At 35.9% G+C, this 18,710-nt stretch overlaps 1 protein-coding gene across 5 annotated transcripts in view; it reads left to right on the top strand.

Moving 5' to 3' along the window:
• WASF3 (WASP family member 3) overlaps positions 1–18,710 on the top strand; it is a 123,740-nt gene that overhangs the window by 44,635 nt on the left and 60,395 nt on the right. For 2 of the 5 annotated variants that reach the window (XM_081283888.1, XM_081283884.1), the window contains exon 2: positions 1,569–1,662. The gene's annotated coding sequence lies outside the window, so the exon portion shown is untranslated. Of the gene's footprint in view, positions 1–1,566; positions 1,663–18,710 lie in introns of all 5 variants that reach the window. The other 3 variants (XM_081283886.1, XM_081283887.1, XM_081283885.1) reach the window with 3 other exon arrangements.

The raw sequence follows: 18,710 nt of genomic DNA, 5'->3' as shown, positions 1-18,710 counted from the left end.
CACCATTAGCTAGTTGTAGCCACATTAGCTAGATAAAACCATCTCTAAAATAGGTTTTAATAGGGCTTATAGTGCTGGTTACTTTCAGAATCGTCAAATCAGATCAGCTGATTGATGGAAGACAAATGAGGTCTGAGTAATCTAGGACTGTGTATTATTCTGTATTTATAAATAAGGTGATGATTTAATGCAGATTACCTAGGGAAAAGCTCACTTTTTCCTTTTACTCTGTGTAATCAAGAGCATGGTGTACAGCTGCTCCTAAGAATGAGAAAGAAAGATGTGTGATGCTTTTGATTTTAAATAAGCAAAATAGGATACATGTAAAACAGAGTAGAATTGAACAAATATTCATTCTGAATTATCAAGATACTTTTGAAAGGATAGTGGCAGTCGGAACTATGTTCTCAAAATCTATCGAAATAAATAATTCATACATGTTCTTATAATTATTTCTAGTAGACTTGGGAGTGTATTAGGCTCTTTTTTTTTTTTCTCCCTATGGAAATGGCAGTTTCTACTTTTTCTTGCCTGGCCTGCCTTTCCCAAACCTCAATCCTCCCTATCCTTAGATTCCCTGAAGCTATTTGACATATTCCAATACATTATTATTAGGCTGTCATGTTATCACTTTTTTGAATCTACCTTATAACATTAAAATTGCTTGCATGTATCTGTCAGTTTTCTTTTTTAAAAAATATCTTTTATTTATTTATTTATTTTTATGTGGTGCTGAGGACTGAAGCCAGTGCCTTGCACATGCTAGGCAAGCACTCTACCGCTGAGCCACAACCCCAATCCCCTGTCAGTTATTTTCTTACTCAATTTTGTTTAAAGGGGCTGACTTATACAAGATGCTTGATAAAGTTTTGCTGAGTGAATTAATGCCTATTCACTAAATTTTTCTTATTTGTATTCATTCCAAGTAAACTATAACTCTGAGTAGGAAACCGCATTTTACGGTTCACTACCTAATACTATAGCACATAGGTAAACATTATTTGCCAGATTGCTGCATAGCCTGGTTGCTAATATCCAGTATCCTGGAAATATTTTTTTGGGTTCATTCAGCAGGTATAAAATCTTTACTACTTTATCCTTAGGTGTACTATTAAATATTTATGATATGATCCCTAAGGTGTTTATTAAGTTTAAATCTTATTGTGGGAAAAATTACTACAAAGGCTCTCATCAGGTACAGGTCTTCCATCAGTGATCAATATTTGATTGATTCTGTAGGCAGTAACAAACCCTAAAATGCATGTTGTGGTTGAATAAAGGAATTGAGTGGTTCAGTTGAACGTATCTATAATATACCTTTAGCTCTTAATAACTATGAGTCCCTGAAGTTAATTTCAGAGTTTATTCCAGGATAGGGAGTTGAAATTGTACGGGAATTCATATACCATATCAGCTTCTTGCTTAAACCAATTAGAAAAGAACTGGTTCTGGGATTAAGACTCTTGTTAAAATTACTGAAATATGAAATTTTAATTTAAGGCTTTTTTGAAGACTTGAAAGCTTTTGCCTATTGGCATTTAATTTTGTTTTTATTTTTTTTCCTTTAGTTTTAATTTTGGTTGCTGTTACTACTGATATCTGAGCCAAAGTGGTGCTGCTAACTGAGGGAATCTCTGCAACCTGTAAGTCAACAATTACATGGTAAGAATGTGTGTCTTTACCTTTAAAGCCATTTCATTTCTATAACATTATAGTTTAGAAATTTTGTTGGAAATAGGATAGCATAAAATAATGTTTTTGAATATTTACTATTCAATTTTAACATATTTTAATATAATAACATCACATTTTAGAGCTTTTTATCCTAATCGATAATTAGGACATTAAAAGAGAAAATATATAACTTGATATATTTATTTCATGTTAATTTCTTATGGCCTAGTTAACTGAGATCTTATTTACTTCCCTATGTTCTTTACTAGTTTGCTTTTTCTTTTCTGCAGTTTAGCCAATTCTTTGTTGTCTGAATCTTGCTAATAATAAATCTGTTTAAGAAGTCAAGATTTGGGCTGGGGATGTGGCTCAAGTGGTAGCGCGCTCGCCTGGCATGCGTGCAGCCCGAGTTCGATCCTCAGCACCACATACAAACAAAGATGTTGTGTCTGCCGAAAACTAAAAAATAAATATCATGGCCATCCTCATATCGAATAAAATCGACTTCAAGACTAAGTTAATCAAAAGGGATAAAGAAAGACATTATATACTGTTAAAAGGAACCATTCACCAACAAGACATAACAATTATCAATATTTATGCACCAAATAATGGTGCTGCGACATTCATAAAACAAACTCTCCTCAAGTTCAAGAAGTCATATGATTTGCCCAGACTGAGTCAGGAGGATACACACAATTTGAACAGACCAATATCAATGGATGAAATTGAAGAAGCCATCAAAAGACTACCAACCAAGAAAAGCCCAGGACCGGATGGGTATACAGCGGAGTTTTACAAAACCTTTAAAGAAGAATTAATACCAATACTTTTCAAGTTATTTCAGGAAATAGAAAAAGATACTTGCTATCTAATCCTTCTTGCCTAGTCATGAAATGTTTTTAAGTTCTTCAGATCTCAAAAACAGATATCATTTTTTCCTCAGGCTAATTCTGTCATAAATTATTTATGTGTTACACATTGTATAAGCTAGAGGCTGGGTAGTTTCCTAAAGGCCATCTTGTTGATTGCCAAATTACCAATAATGAAAGAAAACATCCTTAATGCTTGGTCTCATTAGTTATATACTACAAACTTCTGGTAATGAATAAAACATCCTGAATGCTAAATTTCATTAATATGAAAAGGATAATCCATCCTGGGTAAGTGCCATTTATTTTATAAGTGAAAGATTGGTTCAGTATTTGAAAATTGTAGTTCAAAATATTAACAGAATGAACAACAGAATTTTAAAAAACTGTATGGTCACCTTCATATATGCAAGGGAAAAGGCATATAACAATACTCATTATCCATTCATGATAAAGCTTAGAAAGATAGAAATAGAAGGCAAACTCTCACAAACTTAAAAATAGGAGCTTTCTCAACTTCATATATCAAGAAATCTATGTAAAACTGTAGCTAATATTGTAATTATTGATAAAAGACTAATGCTTTCACCTAACATTAGGTGCAAAGCAAGGGTGGTCACTGTCATTACTATTCAATATAGTACTGTTAATATAATAAAGCAAGAGAAAGAAATGGCATTCTGTTAAGGAAAGAAAAATAATAAATCAGATTCACAATTCACTTAGCAAGGAAGTCTAGGAAATGTTGATTTAGACTTTAAGTCTCATGTAAGGAGGAGCACAGAAGGAGTTGGGAATTGATGCTGAATGCTACAGTTACCAGTCAGTCAGGGGTTCTTTTGCTTGGTTTGGATGGAAATCATGAAAAGGTAAAGTGCATCTCCCTTAGTGTTAGCAGCTCTGAGTGCCAGCATCCCTTTACCCTTAGAGTAATCTTATCCTCAAGGTGTTAATAGCTGTCCCAGCCACTCCTGGCAGTGCCTTTGCAACCAGGGTAGTATCCCCTGGCAGCTTACGGGAGCACATCTAGTGATCAGAGCTAGCAGCTTCTAGCTGTGTTTTCTCACCTCCTCCACAGCTCTCCGTTGCTCTCTAGAGCTTTAAGCAGCTCTCTCTGTTAGGCATTCTATAGGGCTAGTAGACCTTGTTACCAGCTTTTAATGCAAGCAGTTCAATTTATTTTTTACCCCAAATCGAAATCATGCACAGTAGTAGAACCATCTCAACAAGGCTTTATTGGAAATTATACTCCAGCATAGGGAGTCCATACACAGGATGCAGGTCTCAGACTGGCCTGATGAGGAAGTTTGCTTTTTAGCCAAATAGGGGTAGGGTAACACACGTGCACAGTCTCCTGTTGGCTGACCTGCTTAGTCAGGCCAGCCTGCACAGGTATATTAGGCTCACTTGTTCTGGCTGTTGTGGGCTGGATAGGTGCTCCTTTTCTGCCAGTATGGGGGCAGCTGAAGGTGGGTGGAGGCATCCAAAGTGGCTACAGGTTGGAGACCTCCTGGATGACTAACTGTAAGTTGTCTGAAGCTGCTAGAGCTGAAGCCACATCTCCTGGAACCACTTCAGGACAGCTGAGCCTGCAGCCATCCTGATGACAGCGGGGTTGCACCACTGAAGAAGTAGCTGCTTGATTGACAGCCCCGTGGCTTATGTAGTGGCAGGGCTGAAAGTCTGATGGGACCTCAGGAGCAGTGGCAGCATTCATTATAACCCAGTTAGATGAAGCAGCAGCCCCCAATCTCTACCTCACCAAGCCAACCATCTGTCCTCCTTCCAGGGCAGTGAGAGTCCAGAGGCTGGGCTACTGTAGCTGTCATTGGAACAGACCCAGTGGGGCATGATGGTTTCCCTGGTAACCAGGAGAGCTGTGACAGCTTTTCTGGCACTTGCATAATTGGGTTAGATTGTGCTTTCATGGCTAGTCATGCCTCCATTTGATGGACAGGCCCTGTTGCATTTGCAGAAGCTTTGGTGCTAAGTCCCAGTAACTCCCTCTGATGAGAATCCAGGAGTGGGGCCATTGATACTAGTTCACCTGGGCTTGGGGGCCCCATCTGTACCCCAGTATGGCCCTATCTGTACCCAACCTAGGGCTGCTGCCTGTTTGTGTACCAGGGTAGCATCAGCTGCAGTTATGAATAGGGCAAGGATTTGACAGTTGTCAGTCAAATACCTGGGTAGTTGTTCACTTCCACCAGCTCAGGGCTTGTCTGTCATTAACAAAAAGTCAAGTCAGAAAGGAAGTTCCTTTGGGGAGGGTCAGTTGCGCTTATTCTTGCTCTCCAGCAGACCCTTCCCACTTTTTTTTAAAGATGGACACAATATCTGTCTTTATTTTATTTATTTTTATGTGATCATGAGGATTGAACCCAGTGCCTCACGTGTGGGAGGCAAGATCTCTACCACTGAGTTGTATCCCCAGCTCCCTCCTGACTTTTGATCTGAATCTGAAAGTTCTAAAAGCACTGCAACATTTTTATAACTGTGGTTTTAAATTGGTATTTCCTTTAAAGTTAAAAGTGGGCATCATCTGGAGGAAAAGTTTCATTTAGCATTTTCTTCTTTATGCTAATGTAACTGAGAAAATTGTGTATAGTCCTTCAAAGGTATGCATTGGTTTAAATTCCATTAAATAGCTTTTGCTTTTAACTTAAAGAGGATTGCTAAAACAATGTTAAAATGTCCTCTTAAATTGTAAGATGGCAAACAAATTTGTTAAATATATTACAGTCATCGTTTAGCTTCAGATGAGTTAAAATTTAATGAAGGTTTTGTAGCTGAGTAGAATGCTTAGAAATTTAAACAAATACATGTTTTAATAATTGTGTAACTTTCTTTTTTCTTTTTTTTTTTTTGGTACTGGGAATTGAACCCAGAGGCATGTAACCACTGAACTATATTCCCAGTCCTTTTTAATATTTTATTTAGAGACAGGGTCTTACTGAGTTGCTTAGCGCCTTGCTACGTTGATGAGGCTGGCTTTGAACTCACAATCCTCCTACCTCAGCTTCTTGAGCCATTAGGATTACAGGTGTGTGCCACCCACCTGGGTATGACTTACTTTTTTAATGACATATTATATACCTTACCTTTATTCCAAGAAGATCTTTGCTGCAGAAACAGCATAAGACTTTGATGTTTGATAGAGCTGATTTTGAATATAGGTTCTTTAATTTACTAGTTACATTAATTTGGGTAAGCTAGGTAACCTATTTGAATTTTGTTTCTTTATCTGTTAAATGGGTGCAATACGAGACTAAAGTTGTAGTGAGATATAAATGATACAATGTATATAAAATGTTTATGTGAAATGTTCTCCTATTCCATTATTTAACTAATTCATTACCATTAGCTTTATGATTTTGATATTTTAACTGATTTTCTTTAGTTAGCCCCCTTGACTAATGCTTTTTGATGGTGATCCCACTGTTATTCAGTGGAATTTGTTCAGAAGAATGGAGCTGATTGGATGCTAAAGTTGGATGTTTGAGAAGAAGTACATAGTTTGTACACTTGACATATTTTATGGTTTAGTATTTCTCTTCCTGCTTTTGATGGCTTAGAGAATTAGGAATATTTATTTAAAATAACGATTTAATTATTTTAAAAACTTTATTTCATGAGTGTAGTTTTAGTTGCCAGAAATAATGCTATCATAAAGCTTTTTGTTATAAAAAATAGAAACTCAAGGTTGGTAGCATTCACACTGGGAACTGCCAAGTGAATTACACAAATTTACTACTTTTTTAACCTTATCCTGTTTTATTTTGTCCATGCATATAAAATTGTAAATTTTTGACCAACATTAATGAACAACAGTGGTGATTTGGGGGTTGGGGTGTAGTTCAGTGGTAGAGCTTGTACTTAGCATGCCTGAGGCCCTCATTTCAATCCTACCATTGAAAGAAAAGTCATCTCCTATAATTCAGTTTCATAATTGGGGTATGGCGACAATGTTTTCTTTACCTACTTGGCAAACTGTCCAATTTTGTGTTTTATAATTCTTTGTTTTCCTTTGGAATTCAGATTTATTTTGGGTTTTGGGTTTTTGGCATTTTGGGTTTTCTTTTGTGATTTACATAGTCAATGTCATTTTCAAGTAATTGATACCTAAAAGTTAGAGAAAAATATGTGATAAATATATCATTCTTAACCAAAAGAGTTAATGCTAATGACAAGACTTATAATTTTATGGTTAACTACCTAATTAGAAACAAAAATTAGATGTTTTTGAGAATTAATTGGATTGGAAGAGGTCATAGGGCTTTATAAGTCCGAATATCTAAATATCTAATAAAAATTGGGAATTTTTCAAATTCTTTGAAGTAAGTATTTTTCAGAAAGTCAGATCTCTCTAGCAAGTGTTAAAATACTTTCAATGGTTTTAGCATTAGAATATTTATTGATGTATTTTAATTGTAAAAATAATGCAGCTCTAGCTAAATTTTGTGTTTGTAAAATGCTTTTAAGTTGTGTTTTTATTATATCTTGAATAAGGAGCTAATGATTTTATTTAAAAGCATTAATCTGACAAATATTTAGTGTACATTGTAAATAATAATAATGTAGTGAATCACTTATGAGCTTTTCATATACTTCACAGTATGATTACAGACTGATTATAATGTTGATAAGTAGCTTCTTCCTTTTCCTATGCTATTAATAAGAAAAGGAAGGTAGTTAAAAATTTTAATTTGTAAGGCAAACATTTATTTTTTAATATGAATACCATATAGTATTTATATTCCACTTTATAACTTTTAGGGGGATTTTAGATGTTTTATCTCATTGCAGCCCTTTCAGATAGCCAGATAAATTATTGCTTCTATATTTTAAATAAGGACTTGAGGTTCATCAGGGTCTTAAATGGCTTACCCCAGGCAGTTATAGCTCCTGAAGAATCTTGAGGCTTCTTCCTGTATTACCATCTGCTTATTTGACCACTGGGCTGGATTTCCAGGCCTCTTACAGAGGAGCTGTTTAGGGATCAGGCTGTTTTAAGACATATATTCTGTAAATTGTTAGAACAAATTCTTTTCAGATGAGGGAATTCTGTATAAAGAGGAAGACTTTTGTTAGGAATTTGGTTAGCATTTCTTTTTATTGTTCTTGTCATATCCTTTAACTGTGGCCCCATGTATGTACTCTTGGAGATGTGCCTAATTGCTAAATTTATCTTTCAGGTTTGTTTTTTGTATCATAATATCTAGTGTGGTGTCTGGCGAATAGTAACCTTTTTACTTGGCCTTCATGTTAGCATGGAAAAATTAAATAAATGTACATTTATCTTCTAATTTTCACTCAGGAATACCTCCACTGATTGAATTTTAAGACTTTTTATTGAGGCATAATTGATTTACAATAAACTGTGTTTATTTAAAATGTACCATTTGATAAGCTTTGAAATGTATATACATTGCCAGTCTGACTAGGAGTCTTTGCTCAGTTAATGACAGAAATGAAGAAAAGGCAAAGCAGTACCACCCAAAAGAGGCTTTTCTGGGGCTTATGCTTTTTGAGCACAAGGAAAACAGTACATGGCATAGGTCTCTGGGACTGGCTTCCTGAGGATGTAGTGAGTGAAGCTTATATAGCCAAAAAAGATGGTCTCACAGAGGCACACAGTCTGTTGTTACACATTTCTGCACTTGTTTAGTCGGTTCTTTGCTTTGGGTACCAGGAATTGTACTTGACATGGTGGTCTATTCATGTGCTCTTGGCTCCCAAGAGATGATGGAGGTGCTTACTACTGTTATCCCTGGAGGCTGCAGGAAAATCCCTTTATGATTCATATGCTGGGTCTTAGCAGTGGTAGCAGAAGCTCTCTTAGTGGCAGCAGTTTGGCTGGAAGGGAGACTGTGGAGGGTGGGGGGGCTGCCTTGCAGAGTCAAGTGTCCAAGCTGGGCTGGAGGCAGGTGCACTGGGACTTGTCCAGTTCTGGACAGACATGCTCTGTGGGGCCAGAGGGACTTGTGATCATTACCTTCCTCTGCACTTGATGGCACAAGTTGTTGCCACAGCTGGTTTCTGAGCAGGAAGATGGTCAGGACCCCATTGCAGGTCCACAGGGAGGACAAACTTTTCCAAAGTGATTGCATGGCACATGAGAGTACCATTTTCTACACATCCTCATCAATATTTGATATGGTCATTATTTTTAAGTTTGGTTATTTTAATAGTTATACAGTGATATCTTGTGACTTTGATTTTCTCTGTGTGAGGACTATTACTGGTGTTGAGCATCTTTCATATGTTTATGTGCCGCCTATGGGTCCTCTTTGGAAAAGCATCTGTTCAAAGCTTTTGCTCACTTAAAAAGTAGTTTTTAAAATTGAGCTTTGACAGCTCTTATGTATTTTCGGTATAAGACTATTTCAAGAGTTATGATTTTTACTTTTCATTTTATTACCCGCCTCCCCCACACCCATCTTTTTACCTCAGAAAGGAATTCTTGGGAGAGAGATGGTTAAAAAAAAAAAGTTAGAAATTAAAAAAAAAAAGACTGTCATTCATACCATTCACACCTAAAGACTGAATTTTATCTGTTGTGAAAATGAACTTCTCTCACTACACAGAAGTAATAAATATGGTAGTCAGTTTTGTATTTAGAAATGTATTGGTAGCAGGGATGTTTTCATAATTTTCAGAGATTATGCATTCTTCATGAATACTTTTGTATTGCTGCTTGCAAATATGCATTTCCAAACTTGAAATATAGGTGTGAACAGTGTGTACCAGTTTAAAGCTTTCACTTCATTTGTGTTTTTTTTAATTAAGGATTTAGATGTTCCCCCAATTAAAAACTGGTTTTAAATATTGGACATAATATCAGTTTTAATACCTGCTTTGCATTTTCACACATGGTCAGCTGGGACATGTAAACTTTGATTTGTCTAATTTTATGCTTTGTGGAATACTAACTACTTTATGTATTTTAAAAAAAGTTAGAATTAACTCCTTGTCTTTTTCTTCCCTATCCTTTCTTTTCTACCCTTTTTTCAGGATATTTTGTCTGCATTCTCTTTTCTTCATGCTAGCTTCTCACCTGACTGTACATGAATTAATCCCTGTGAGAGTTGCCCACTCTTCAAGACACATGTGATCCGAATTAGTGAATGTTTTTGTTTCTTGAGTCTGGGTATATGCTATTCCAGCTGTGATCAGTGTTAACCTAGCTTCCCTGGGCACAGTTGGGCAGTTTAAGCCTAATCACAAGTACCCTAAAAGCTACTTGTCAGAAGCCAGAACATAGATTCAGATTTAATAATGACAGTGTTGAAGACAACTTATCAACCTCCCACAATTAATTTATTAATTGTTGTTTAGTTCTAATTTAATCATACTTCCTGTGTAATTTCTATTCCTTGCAATTTGTTGACTTTTTGTATATGACCTAATTCATGGTCATATTTTACAACTTTTCCTTGCATTTTTAAAAACAATGTGCATTTCCACATTTACTTACAGCACTTAAAAGTAAATATAAACCCTGGTTGTCTTATTTAACTTTTTTTTTCTTTTTTTGGTGTTGTGGATTAAACCCAGGGGTACTTAATCACTGAGCTATATCCACAGGCTTTTATTTATTTATTTGAGACAGTGTCTTGCTAAGTTACATAGGACCACGCCAAGTTGCTGAGGCTGGCTTTGAACCTATGGTCCTCCTGCTTCAAGTCTCCCAAGTTACTGGGATTATACGTGTGTGCCACCACACCTGACTCAACACACTCCCCCACCCCTTTATTGTTTCTGAGAAAAATATGTTGGATCTTCTACAAAGAAGATCATGTAGGTTCATGGTTTTCATTTTTTTAATGGATTTTTACCCATTAAATGTGAAATGTGTTTTTGCTTCGTCTTGTTATGTTGCTTTTCACTTTAATTTTCAATTATGTCTTATATTAATATTGCTGAACCTTTCCCTTCTGTTGTTATTCTGATATATCTTTGTATTCCCTTATTTTTCTCCTTCCCTGTTGCTTCATTTTAGATGTGCTCTTGAATACTTTTTTTCCCTTTAGCTTTCAAATGTTTGCATGTTGCTTTCTCTTAATGTAGAGATATTTGGTGTGGTGGGTAAGAACATGGGTTCTAGGTCCAGTCTGCCTGGGTTTGAATTCAGGCTTTGTCACAAACTGCCTATGTTCTGTTGGCTATTCTTCATGTGGTACCTCAGTTTATTTTTTCCCTGTAAAATGGAAATATTCGTAGTTTCTATCTCACTTTGTAAAAATTTAGTGAGTTATTTTATGTAAAATGTTTGGTACTATTTAGCATATTGTTTAAGTCTTATCTATTAATATGTGAATTTACCCACTGACATTTATTGTAATAATAAAAAATTATTTGGAAGGCCACTGTTAGTATCCCTTCTTTTTATTTTAAAAATCTTTTTCTTACCCATTATTGTCTTTATTACAGTTTTTTTTCTTGTAATCATTTGTTATTGATATATCTAATATCTTCTAATTGTTTGTACTAAATTAAAGCATTATTTATACAATTAATACTTAAATATATTTTTCTTTAGAACCTTGTATAACATAGTTGAGGTTCAAGTTCTCCTTGAGTCTTTTGCTTCCACTCACTCCCTGTAGAGATTACTCATTGTTATGATTTTGGGATATTTTATTTCAGAGGTTTGATATGTTTATACACATACATACTACAGGAGTGTGCAATGCTTTTAACTTGATTGTATAGGTTATTCTGAATCTTTTTATTGTCAGTCATCACTGTTTTGGAAATCACTCCATATGTTTTTTTTTTTTTTTTCCATCTTGTTGCTGCCTTTTCCTGTTGATAGTCATTTCTACTTTTCAGTATGTCAGTCAGTGTTGCAGTTAACATTCTTGTACATGAATCCTTGTGCACAGTGAGAATGTTACTCTCAGAATAAGAAGTGTAATTGCTAGATCAATAATATGCAGGTGTTTGGTTTTATTAGATATGGCTCTTTGGAATGCTCTGATTCCCTGCAGTTTTTCTAAGACTTGATAGAGGCACACATACATTTTTGCTGGTCAATGAAGGGAAAATAGTATTTTATTGTTATCTTCTGTCCTGATTTATGAAGGAGATGGGGCGTCATCTTATTTCTTGGTTGGGTGTCATGTTTGTTTCTTGGGTGGGACTTACCTCATTCTTCTGTTATGTTCTACAGCCATGCTTGCTGATGGTCACAGTCTTCCTGTCATATTTTTGGCTGGTGGTTTCATCCTTTGATCTTTTGGAAGTTATTATTCATATTACTGCAGCATTGTATAGATATTTGAAATATAGATTTTCTTCATCACTACTATGGATTTGAAACCAAAGGAGAAACCTAGACTAAGTATTCTGTTTATTGTCCTTAACTACACTTGTTTGTTTTTTTAGTCCGCCAGTTCAGATTATGTAATTTATGAAGTGATTTCCTGTAAGTGAACTATTAAACATTCACAAATACATGTTGGCATACATACCATACAAACCCTAATTATAAATGTCCCATTTTAGTTGAGAAATATGCCTAGCATGTGTTAGGTCCCCAAAGAACAGTAGAGTTAGGCATAGTGCTTAATGCTTGTAATTCCAGTGACTCAGAAGGATGAGGCAGCAGTATTGCAAATTCAAGGCTAGCCTTAGCAACTTAGCAAGACGCTGTCTGAAAATAAAAACTGTTGGTGATGTAGCTCAGTGGTAAAGCATGCCTGGGTTCACTTCCCAGTATAAAATAAAATAAGAGTAGACAAGATGCAGTCCCAAATTGAGGAAAAAAGAGAATATCCTTCCTTGTCCTGGAATTTGTATTTTTTAAATCTTACCCAATACAACAGTGTTTTTCTGTGTCTCCTTAGAGGCTAAGTATCTCTCCTAGTCTTATACATACAACTTCTTGTCCAGATGTCAAATGGAATTTGAGTTACCAAGAACCACACTGAATCCTGGTCTGCGAGGTCTAGGTAGACTGCTTCCCTGGCCTGGGAAGTTTTAAGAGAGTACACAAATATCTGGGTCTGTACAGTGGTTAACCCAGGACCAATCATGTTATAAAAAGCCATGTATATTGTCAGCACAAACCAGAATAAAATAGGGGGTCTAAAACTTATGCATAAAATCAGCAGCAAAGTAGTATCAGGAGTTCAGGGATCCGACAAAATCATCAGTTTAATAAGATGTCTGATAAAAATGGAAACTTGGAAATGTAGACCAACTCTTTCTTTTTATAATCACAGATGAAATAGTCAGGTTACTTAGAGTTAAAAATAGGAGGGACTTTTAGGCATAGAGGGAAGAAGAATGAATAGAAACATTAATTAGAAATTAATGATTACTTGTATATTGGGACAGTTTTTTTTACCTTGACTGCCTTTATATCCTGGTAAGATAGCCTTAGCTTATTGGCATATCTATAAATTGAGCTCAGAGGTAACATTTACAAATGAGTCACGGTAGGCAGAGCACCAGTGGAAGTTGAAGACTGGGATTATGATCTGGGAGATTTTGAGTCTCATGGTTTCAGTCTTTTTTTTTTTTTTTTTTTTTTTTTAAAGAGAGAGTGAGAGAGGGGAGAGAGAGAGAGAGAATTTTTTTTTAATATTTATTTTTTAGTTCTTGACGGACACAACATCTTTGTTTGTATGTGGTGCTGAGGATCGAACCCGGGCCGCACGCATGCCAGGCGAGCGCGCTACCGCTTGAGCCACATCCCCAGCCCTGGTTTCAGTCTTTGTAAGATAAAGAAATTGTTCTAGATATCCAGGGTTCCATTTATCTTTCAAAGTATTTTATTAAATAGCTGGCTTTCTCTGGGTGGTCAAAACACAATAGGAAAATAGTTCCTGGTAAAACTATCTTACACTGTACTGTAACTTATTTATCTTTGTCTCTCACTAAACCATTAACTCCTCGAGGAGAGGAATTTCATTTTACTATTTTTCATCTGTTTGTGCTTTTTTATTTCTACCAGCTTGAGCAGTGTTTGAAGAGTAAATGAATCCACTGTGGTAGTTTCTGAAATTCAGTTGAATATATGACTGAAAGAGGGGTGGGGGGAAGCATAACAAATCTAGAGCAAACCCAGGAAAGCAAATATATTTTTAGAAGGGAAAATAAGCCCACTCTAATTAAGAAGCTTGCACAATGTCATGTTCTTAGAGTAGAACTAGAACTAGACCCTAGATCCCCCAGTTCTGTATCCAGTGTTGTTTAATGGAACCTTTCTGTCTCTAACCCCACAGAAACATACAAATCACAGTCAAAATTGCAAGAGTAACATTTATCTCCATGAAATTATTCTGATTAAATTTCTGTAATAAGTCTTTTCCCCTTCCTCCCAAATGATAATAATGTGGCTCTACAAGATAAATGAACAGGTTGGGAGTTCAGGAAGCCCAAGCCCTTGTTTTGGCAGTGGGAATGTAATGTAATTAGTGACTGTCTGCTTGGAAATGTCAGTAGGCACTTGACTTCTTGCAGGGTAGCATAAACTGAGGTAGGCTGAGGCAGTCTTTGCCCTTGAAAATAAAAAGGGCACAGTAAAATGGAAAGGCAGAGGAACTGTTCAGCCAGGATCATATCACTATACATGGGCATTTGCACAGGACTACTTCTGCCTGGATCACTTTTATTCTGAGGTGAGCACAAGTAAATCTGATTAAAAAGTCAAACATCTGTGGTGTGTGCACATTTAGTTCTCTATGTATATAATGTAGTCTGTATTGCCTGATTTAGCTCCCCCATGTGCTATACTCTTAATTGCCTGGCACACAGCAATCAGAGCAAAGGTTACTGGTACATTGGGAATAGAAAAGACAGAATCATTAATAATCATTCTGCTAACTGTGGATTGTAAAAATTTGCAGGGCAGGCTTTGTGACTGTGTAGTGGAGAAAAAATATGCATCACAAATCTATTCAGTTGATCTTATACACTCATCTATTTCTAGCTATTAGTAAAACAGTTTTGAAACATGTCACAATAATTTAATGAAGTTGATAGGTTACTGTCCCGTCAACCCTTTCTGCAATGGCAGAGGATCACAGTCGTGGGTTTCAATTTAGTTTATTCAGCCCATTGCAGTACAGTTTATGTGTGAAAACTCTTATCTGTGCTAATCTAGCAGTAGTATTTTTTTTAAAACAGTTTGCTCACTTTGGGGTCTGCACACATGAAAACTGAATATACTCAGTGTTCACACATCAAGAATGCCAGTTTGCTGTTTTTTTTTCTTCTTTGTGAATATAATTAGCACTTTAAAGTCTTAAAAGAAAAAGCTGGTATGTTAATTTTGTTCTTACTGTGATGGCAGAGTGTTTCTCTTACAATTAGGATGTAAAAAAGTTGAGACAGAACATTGCTTTTATTGGAAAAAAAAAGCCAGATGATCCTCAAAGTAATAATATTTCTTAAATCTCCAGAAATGGTTCAGCTCTGCAGAAGGGTATAATCAGCTGCCATTGAGGTCAGACATGATGTAAAGTCTGCTTCATCAGAGGCTTATCTTCTATGACATAAAAGTTACTGGGAGGACACAAACCTTGTAGCCCATAGGACCCAGCAACAGTCTACTGTTTTGAGATAAAACAGCTAATAAGCAACAGACTCAGAAATGCCTTAGATATGGGAACTATCAGACGTGAACTTTAAAATCACTATGATTAGTATGTTAAAGAATGTAGTGGGAAAAGTGAACAATATCCATGAACTTATGGAAAATATCAACAGAGAGATGAAAACCAAAAATTCTTTTTAAAATTTGGATGAGGCCAGGCCTGGTGGTGTACGCCTGTAATCCCAGTGAGTTGGGAGGCTGAGGCAGGAGAATTACAAGTTTGAGGCAAGTCTCAGCAATTTAGTGAGGCCCTAGACTACTTAGTTGCCTACAAAAAGGCTTGGGGAGGTAGCTCAGTGGTAAAGCACCTGTGGGTTCAGTCACCATTCCCCTCCCCTCCAGAAATGTTAAATGGAAAATACTGCATTGGATTTATCAACAAACTTAGATTTAGCTGAAGGAAGAATCAACTTACTAAAGGTAAATCAACAGAACATAAAAAGAAATAAAGCATTAAAAGAAGTGAGAGGAAAGTTAAAAAATAAGGGAGAAAAAAGAAGGAAGACAGAATAGAGCCTCTTAGAGCTGGGGAGCTGTATCAGTACTCTAATATGGATATAATTTGAAACCTAGAAGTAAAAGAGAATTGTCCAGGAGAAATATCTGAAGGGACAGTTGCTGCAAATTATCCAAAAATTAATAAAATACAGTAAGCAACTAATAAAAGACAAATAGATCCATGTATGTCAGAGGATCTGAGTGGGATTAACAACAACAAAAATGAACTTCCCCAATTCTAGAAACAGCAGAGTCAAGCTGCAGGAAATACTAGAGATATAGGAGTCTTTATGGCAGGTGCTAGCTGTAATTTAAGCAAACAACGTTACAGAGGAACAGATATAAGGAAAGAGCAGACTTCTTGTCGGAGATTATGAAGTCATGAAACAGCGGAACAACATCTTTACCAAAAGACTAAGGGGTGGGGTTGCGGGGGCACGTTAAACACAATGCAAAGTTTCATACCCATCAAAGTATCCTTCAAAAATAGCGCAAAATAAAGAACTTTGCAGGCAATAAATAGCTGAGGGAATTTACTGTCAGGAAATCTACACTCTAAGAAATGTTAAAGGATGCTTAGGCAAAGGATTGTGAAATGGCAGTTTGGGTCCACACTATGAAATGGTGAAAATTAAGTTAAATGCAAGTCATATTGATGCAAACCAGGTACCCCTCACCATAATTGTAACATACAAGCTTCTCCAGGAACCCCCACCATAATTAAGCTTCTTGTCAGCAATATCTTACAAAGGGTATCAGTGGGATTTCACAGGAGTTCTGTGGAGAGCTCAATGTGGTTTGAAGCTTCCTCTTTCTTATAAATGCCAGGTTTGCAGACAAAAGGTATGCAGATTCTGTCTCAAAGAGAGTTTGTTATAAAAAAATTTACTATCTCTGTTTTTAAAATTTTTTTGTAGTTGTAGGTGGACAAAATGCCTTCATTTTATTTGTTTATTTTTATATGATGCTGAGGATCAAACCGAGTGCCTTATGCATGCTAGGCAAGTGCTCTGCTGCTAAGCTACAGCCCCAGCCCCCCATCTCTGTTTTCCTTGGCAAAAACTTGTGAAACCTCTGTCTGACCTGAAATATAGGACAAAGAGTAACTGGAAAATACCCACCCACTGTCACGTAACCACTCCATAGACTATAAATCTAAAAGAATTTCCAGACCTGGGGTGCAGAGAATTTTAGGCCTTAGCCCCTCTGGACTGCTACAGTGTAATTAAACCTGCTTCCTGAAAATTCCTCTGGTATCCAGCCTCATCTGTCCCACATCAATAATTTCCCTTATTTTTAATTAATTCAAATGGTAATTAATTATTCAAAAACAGTAACTATTTATTGTGGGTTTATAATATAAGAAGTAAAATATATGGTAGCATAATACCAAACATGGAGGGAGAAAATAGAAATATAATGTGTGTATTAGTAAGGATTCTCCAGAACAAAAGAACCAATAGGATACAAGGTTATTTATAATGAGAATTGTCTCATGATTTATGCAAGCCAAGGAGTCCCATAACTAACCCGAGGTGAGAAGGCGGTTGTCGGTCTAAGTCTTGTAGTTTGAAGGTCTGAGGGCCAGGAGCTTCAATGTCCAAGGGCAGGAGAAGATGGCTGTCTCATGTCAAGAAGGGAGAATTTGACCTTCTTTCACCTTTTTGTTCTATTTGAGCTCTCAAAGAATTGGATGATGACCACCCACAATTGGTGAAGGCATATCTTCTTAAACTGTTCTGATTTCAGTGTTGCTCTCCCCATATACCCTCACACACATTCACCTGTAAGTAAGAGCTTATCAGTCATGTGTGAATCCCTTAAATCTACCAAGTTGGCTTATAAAATTAATCACCAAACTCTTTTAAATTATGCTAGTAGTTCAGTATCCTTTGAGGGTAGACGTGACAAGTTAAAAATGTTGATTTTAAATTCTAAGGAGCCTCTTTGGGAAAAAAAAAGTGAAGAAAAGTCTTAAAGTGACATCATGAAAATAAATAAATAAATAAAGCAGAAAAATAGCTTTTGGAACAAAGAACAGATGGCCTTAATAAAGAACCAATAGCAAAATGAAAGGTTCAAATTCAGTTGTATTAATAATTACATTGAATGTTAATGACATAAGTACTCCAGATAAAAGTCAGAGATTAGAATATTGGATTGCTATCTCAATTAAACTTAATTGAAATATAAGATTAAAATAGAGAAAAAGTTATACACTACAAACACCAATCAAAAGGACTGATTATATTAATATCAAAGTAGACTTCAGGATAGGAGTTACTACCAGAGTAAATGGGACATCACCTCATTATAGTGGGGTTCTTTCACATAATCTTAAGTGTGTGGATACTTCAAAAACAGAGCTTGGAATACATAAACAGAAACTGCTAGAACTTAGAGAAGTTGATGAATACACAATTATTATTGACATCTTCATCTATTCTCTTAATAATTCATAGAATATGTACCCTGAAGATGAATTAAGGACCTAGAAGATAATCAATGACACTGTCAGCACAACGGAATGCATATTCTCTTGAAGGGCATGTGGATTTCATCAAGATTTTCTAGGCCATAAAGCAAATCTCAGCAGATTTAAAATAATTTAAATCATACAAAGCATGTCCTTTAAATACAATGAAATTAAAATGATAGCAACAGTAATATGTTTGTAAAAAATCACTGATTATTTGGGTTACCAAGATGAACCAACATATCACAGGATCTACTGGATGGTTCATTGTGGACAAGAGTAGACATGGAAAAGGACATTTAGAGAACTTCATACTGTTATAAACATGTTAGATACATGTTGGATTTTTTTTAACCTTTTCAGGGAAAAACAGTTGCAATTAAGTCATGCTATAATAGAATTGAAAAGTTTCACTACTGGGATTTTAAAAAAAGGATAAATAGCCAGGTGCAGTGTCACATGCCTATAATCTCTGTGGCTCAAGAGGATGAGGCAGGAAGATAGCAAATTCAAAGCTAGCCTCAACAAAGTAGTGAGGCCTTGACAACTCTGTAAGATCCTATCTCTAAATAAAATACAAAAA

This window comes from Spermophilus citellus (genome assembly GCF_964194105.1).
Source record: "Spermophilus citellus genome assembly, chromosome: 1".
Taxonomy (NCBI): Eukaryota; Metazoa; Chordata; class Mammalia; order Rodentia; family Sciuridae; genus Spermophilus; species Spermophilus citellus.
This window is presented reverse-complemented; position numbering and strand designations above follow the sequence as displayed.